The sequence below is a fragment of the Canis lupus genome, chromosome 18 (genome assembly GCF_048164855.1).
Source record: "Canis lupus baileyi chromosome 18, mCanLup2.hap1, whole genome shotgun sequence".
NCBI classification, from domain to species: Eukaryota; Metazoa; Chordata; class Mammalia; order Carnivora; family Canidae; genus Canis; species Canis lupus.
Window position 1 is genome coordinate 51,074,442 of NC_132855.1, and position 6,786 is coordinate 51,081,227.

Here is a 6,786-nt window from a genome sequence, read left to right on the forward strand (position 1 = left end):
TAAGTTATATAACAGTTGACAATGCACACAAAACAACCACAAGAATAATCCAGTGTAATTGATCACTGAGATAGAATTCTTCCTTTCTTATCATGTTTATCTTCCTGTTTTCTATTCTGCCACATTATTTATTTCCTTCTCCTTGACATTGTTATCTGGTATCTGATTTCCACAGCATGTTAACAATTTAATGCACTTACCTGTCTTTGTGATCTTTAAAAGGTGAGTGTGCTGGGATCAGGGAAGTGCAGAAACAACTTTAGATTTCTCAGTATCTGATAATTTTAAAATTCTGATATCCATAATGATTTTCTTCATTCGTGATTCCAGGTTATGACTTTCCTCCTAGATGGGCTGTGATCATGCTTCTCTCCCAGTTGTGCATATTTAATCCTGAACATCTAAAACAATATATCCATACCAGACTCAGAAACACATGTAGGAAGTGTATGCTTTGTGGACACTCATGTCAATGCTGTCATGCTGCCATAGTGTAGTCAATCTGATATTTATCTGGATCGTGAGTGATTATATCAAGACTAAAGTTCAACTCCAGCAAAAGTAATTGCATTTTTCTGTTCTCATTTTCCCCAGAGTTCAACAATGTTGTTTTTAAATTTATCTGTATGTGGCCATATTTTGAAATGTAATTTATCAAACTAAGACAGAAAAAAAGTCAGAAAAATCACGTGTTGGGTAATTCATATAGCATAAAGATAAGGACTATGATTTACAAAAATTATGAAACTACTTGTGTGACTTATTTATTGAGTGTAATATTACTCTATAAATAAAGTAACATCCTAAGTCAAAACTAGAGAGAGATAAATAAGTGTAAAGCCAGATAAACAGACTTTTTAATAATGGAATTGAATTATACAGAAAAACACTGAATTTTTAAGAGAAATGGTAATCAGAATCAACTTACAAGACTGAGAATCCCTCCAATTGGACATGAAATTATTCCTGTAATGTTCACAGAATGTTGAAACAGAGAAATAATCTGGCCAAATGAGATTGAGAAGAGGATAAGGCTGGTGATGAATGTTGTGGAGAAATCATATTTTTTCACTTAAAGATGCTGCTGAAGATAGAATTATTGACTTCTGAATATAATAAGAATAGTCAAAAGTAAGAATTAGTGACCCAAGTTCTTTCTACACTGAGTACAAATCTAACCAATTCAAACTATTTATAAAGACCTTGCTATTGGTAGCTTTCCCTTATGGATTTAGAGGCTACAGGACACCTCTCTAAAGCAGATACCTTGTTTATGAATTGTGCACTTCAAAGTCATCCACTCATAGCTATTCCTGAATTATTGCCTCAAGGATATTCAAGGATATCCTCCTAGATATACTAAAAGGATTTTTCAGGATACATAAAATTTTTAAGAAAACAAATACAGCCTTATATCTGTGTTTAGATTCTTTATATCATCTTCTAGCTAAATTGAACACATTGGTCAGATTTACTAGAACACATTAACTTAGTATTGATTTAAAATAATTTAACACAACCAACCTTATTTGATAATATCCTAGTTAACTGTATCTTTCTTAGTCATTCAAAAATGAACATCTTGAGAAACAATATTTATGGTAAGCAGTCTTGGGAAAGCACAACATTTAAAGATTTTAGAAGAAAAATTGATTCACATGCATCTTTTTATTGTTCTCTTAGAAAAATAACAAACATTGGAAATTTAAAATCAAGTAGTATGTGAAATGCTTGACAAATTATAAGTGCAAACAAACAGTGCTCTTCCCTTTAGAGTCCAAAGAAAAGATTACATTTGTAATTGAGAAGGTGCAAATTAAATAATACTTAACAGTATCCAAAACATACATGGATCATTATCATTTAATTGGAAATTATAAGCCAGAATCAAGAGATGAAATTGTGCCATTCATTAGTATAAGAGGAAGAGGAGAAACCACCAAGTCTAGGATGGAGGCAGAAATTAAAGAGACCAGGATGATAATTGTGTGGATAAAGAATAGTTTCCAATATTAGTTCTTTAGCCAAATTCCCTAGAAACTGTCAAGAAACACTCTAACCATGGAAACTACAGTTTCAAATTATAGAAACTAGTCTTAATTAGGAAAAGAAAGGATATGTATTTTAGTATAAGTTTATTTTAATTCTAAGAGATGCAAAAGCAACAAAGTATTTAGATTTTTATCACTTCCCAAATTATTATCAAGCTTTACCTAGATCTCTTTTTCTGATTCACCTCTTACTTATATTTCTAATCAAATTTAATATTAAATAAAGCTATTTCTCATAGACCCTTAAACTTTTTTGCCCTTGTGAAATTTTAGAGAATGCTTTCTCCACTTTAATGATACTCTGTTTTTTTTTTTGATACTCTGTTTTAATAAAATCATTGGAAATAATTTTGAGCTTGTGCCTCTCCATAGTCATGCTTACTTTCAGTGAATGAACTTTTCCTAAGCAGTATCCAGATCTCAAGTACACTGCACAGGAAATAGATTAATGAATGGTAGTCCAGCAGCTTCAAATATGTAATAGTATTATTGATCCCTGACAATGGACAAATTAGTTACTCAAAACATATTTGTTTAAAAAAATTATAAATATCTGTTACAGTGTTATATTTTAAAATGAATACTGAAAACATCAATTCATGTGATTTCATATATTAAAGAAGTTTAGCCATAATGATTGAACCTTTACTAGCTTTTGGATACTTGACTTACATTATCTCTGTTATTCATTTTAACAGTATTGTAAGTTTAGCTTTATTAGCCTACTCATTTCTCACATTAAAATAATAAATAAATAAAACAACTGAGCCTCACGGTGTTGGCAGTGCATTCAAGGTCAAGCCACTAAGTAGTAATGTTATCATGTGAACAGCCCATACACTTTCTTCCATGTAGTATTTGCTAGTTTTCATTTGAAACCATCAATAAATCCAACAACGTCACTGCATTGGTGCTTAAATTGTCAGATTGCAGTGTATTTCCTTGGCCTCAACTAATCTCTACATAGCATCCTTAATGAATATCAGATAATGACTAGATTCATGATCTTAGAGCATTTCCTGAACAATGAAACATTTTCTTTTTTTTAATAAATATTTTATTTATTTATTCATGAGAGACACAAAGAGAGAGAGGCAGAGACACAGGCAGAGGTAGAAGCAGGCTCCATGCAGGGAGCCCGACGTGGGACTCGATCCCGGGACCCCATGATGATGCCCTAGGCCAAAGGCAAGCACTAAACCACTGAGCCATCAATGAAACATTTTCAATGAAGCTCAGAGGTATATGTTGCCAATACAAACAAGGCCGACAGTAAAGTAAATGGATATAGAGTATGCAATTAATAATACTGAAAATGACAAGATAAAATTAAGATTGGTTCATTTTGTGACTTAATTTGAAAATACTAATGAGATTCTAACAGTATCAGGGATCAAGTAGAGTGGGGGGGGGGAGGAATGCACTAATAAAAGGTAGAACTTTTGCCAATCCAGTATAGTTGTGGACACCTCTGTGATATTACCAACTGATGTAAGATTCACATTATTTCAAAAAATTATTAGAATTTTATTTTATAATGAAATTATTATTAAGAGAGATAAAGGATATATACTTCATTATTTATATCAGGCTATCTAAGATATCTTTAAGCCTCTTGATTTTATTGAATCTTAGTACACTTGAGGAGTTTTGAAGGGATAATCTGTTGCAACCCCATTTTTAATGTGGTAGTTTGTTATGTTATGTGATTTTGATGTTATATTTCATTAATCTACTCATTAAATACTTACTGAAAGTTACTAGGAAAAGGATTGGACATGATAACATAGTCATTCACTTAAAAAAATACTTATTAGAATCTAGTTGGTGAAATGGGACAAATACATTGATAAAGAGAGAGATACAAGGATACAAAACAGTAAAAGAGATAAGCATAATTAAAGAGATATTCCTGGATGCTGCATTGCATTTTCACATATCTTTGAACAACATGTGTTATTTTAACATACAAAGATGAAAGTCGGGATCCCTGGGTGGCGCAGCGGTTTAGCGCCTGCCTTTGGCCCAGGGCACGATCCTGGAGACCCGGGATCGAATCCCACATCGGGCTCCCGGTGCATGGAGCCTGCTTCTCCCTCTGCCTATGTCTCTGCCTCTCTCTCTCTCTCTGTGTGACTACCATAAATAAATAAAAATTTAAAAAAAAAAAAAAGATGAAAGTCATGTCAACCAGAGGACACAATACAAATCAAGCATTAAGCATGTTCAGTGAAAACCAAGGAATGTAATTTTGGTATAGGACACATGAAATGTGGCCTTAAAAGATGGGATGATATAGCATCAGATTTTTCAAGAGCTTTGAATGTGTCTTGATGACATTTGTTATAAAACAGAGAATTGCCAAAGATCTATAAAAGGGGATTGGGTATATAATCAGAATGTTAATTTCAGAAGGCTTATTAAATTTCCTGGAAGTTTGGCTAATCAGTGAATAGACATAAGACGAGGGACAATGGGATCCCTGGGTGGCTCAGCGGTTTGGCGCCTGCCTTTGGCCCAGGGCGCGATCTTGGAGATCCGGGATCGAAGCCCACTTCGGGCTCCCGGTGCATGGAGCCTGCTTCTCCCTCTGCCTGTGTCTCTGCCTCTCTCTCTCTCTTTCTCTCTCTCTCTCTCTCTCTCTCTCTGTGACTATCATAAATAAATAAAAATTTAAAAAAAAAAGACAAGGGACAATGTAACACCAATCTGGGTGTCACAATAGTAATCACAAGTCAAGGGTTAATGCAGAGCACAGGTCAATCTAGCATACATATTAAAAATTAGAAATAAAAGAAGACTTGGAATTCACTAGATTGAGGGGTTTATGCAAAGGGTGAAGGAGTTGTCAATGAATCATGTGAGTTTTCAAGAAAACTGATAATGATAAAATGTAGAAACCACAGAAGGAGTTACTTTACAACTGAAATCTAAACAGTATTTGAGATCTAATAGGCAATCTGCAGTGTGTGACTATGACTTGGGAGGGATGTTAGGAATGAAAGTACTGATTTAGGAATTTAAAGAGAGTTAGTAACTAGAATCAACCCAATGACAACAACAATAAATAAATAAACAAGCAACAAAATGCCCACAGAATGGGAAAATGGCCTAAATGGAGGTAAGTATAGTATTTTGGGAGAATAGAGATAGAGAAATCAGAGAGGTACAGAGAGGACCTAACTAAGCATTGTATCAAGTCAGAAGAGTCCTCTTAAGGGTGACCCAGTAAATAATATGAAATACTGTGGAGAGGTGCCTGGGTGGCTCAGTCAGGTAAGGAATCTGCCTTACGCTGGGGTAAAGGTCCCAGGGTCCTGGGATCCTCAGTGGGGAGCCTGTTTCTCCTTCTCCTTTAGCCCTTCCCTCTGCTTGTGTTTTCTCTCTCTCTCTCTCTCTCTCTGTCAAATAAATAAATAAAATATATATTTTTTTAATACCTAGCCAGAGGTATGTGGAGATAAAGGTACAGCTTGAGCAAGGGGCATCAGTTCACCAACCTGCATGTGCCTGTGTGCACTCTACTTTGATTCCAGGACTGCTTCATTCCCTCCACGCTGAGACTATGCACTGTCTGCTGGTGTCAGCAATTCCCCTGTGCCCTCTCCCAAACCCAGGCTCAGAAGGATTATTACAACAATTTCCTGAAGTTTGGCTAATCAGTGAATGGACAGAAGCCACGGGACAATGTAACACCAAACTGGGTGTCACGATAGGAATCACAAGTCAGGGATTAATCCAGAACATTAATTAACCAGGTACATAAAGTTTAGTTAGAGATTATAACACCAAGTTTTAAACCAGGCAAGAATAGGCATTCATTTCTTTTTCATCACTTGGTGTGGAAATATTATCACATTATTCCCAATACATAAAAGGAATTGTTTCCTTATCCATATTCAAGTGGCCTGGTGTGGGCTTTCTTAGCCTAGTGCTTCTATGATACTGTAAGATCAACACAGACTTGTCCACCAAATAATGGAACACACAAGAAAGGGCCACTCTGGTCATTCAATGCGAGCTTTTCAGGGTAAGAAAAAAGATTTCTTAATAGATGGTGAACTGAAAAAAAAAAAAAAAAAAAATAGATGGTGAACTGAGGGATCTTGTTTTTTTGTTTGTTTTTTGCAAGAGGTAATCTTACAAGATAATTATAATCAGTTTTACAATGAGTAATTGTAGGTATTATAAAGTACTCTGGCATTTTTAAGTATTTAGATATGCTTTTTTTTCCTTTAAGTCCCAGGGTTAACTACTATCAGTAAGCAGTGCTAACTGTATCGAGGTGCATGCCTGAGAGGATGTGTGCGTGCATGTGTGCATGTGAAAGAGAGAGAGACACAGAGAGACAGAGAGAGACAGAGAGAGAAAGAGAGCGAGGGAGAGACAGAAACAGAGACAGAGCCCACCTGTGTGCAGAACAGACGGAGAGCCAGAGGTATAGAGAAACCAAGAAGGAATAAGAGAAAGAAAAAAGAGAGAAGGAGGTGCTTGGCTTTATACTAATGTCCTTATTTCAAAATAATATAATTCTAATAATTAGAAGAATGATAATATCTTAAAATATCCTCATCTTTACAAATTTCCTTTGTATTAAATGAAAAAGAAAACTCACTCCTTACAGGGCCTGGTTGTCCCAATACCCACAGTAGAGAAACTCTTCATTTTGTTGTTTCTTTCCTTCAACACATTTTGTACTGAAATTAGACGAAGGGAGAGGCTAGTCTCTGACACT

General features: G+C 35.1%; 1 long non-coding RNA gene across 1 annotated transcript in view; it reads right to left on the reverse strand.

Moving 5' to 3' along the window:
* Positions 1-1,100, reverse strand: part of LOC140609554 (uncharacterized) — a 48,045-nt gene extending 46,945 nt beyond the window's left edge. Inside the window, exons 1-2 of the long non-coding RNA XR_012011360.1 lie at positions 929-1,100; positions 201-401 (exon numbers count right to left, since the gene is read on the reverse strand). This is a non-coding gene — a long non-coding RNA (uncharacterized lncRNA). The remainder of the gene's footprint in view (positions 1-200; positions 402-928) is intronic.
* Between the last annotated feature and the right edge of the window lie 5,686 nt (positions 1,101-6,786).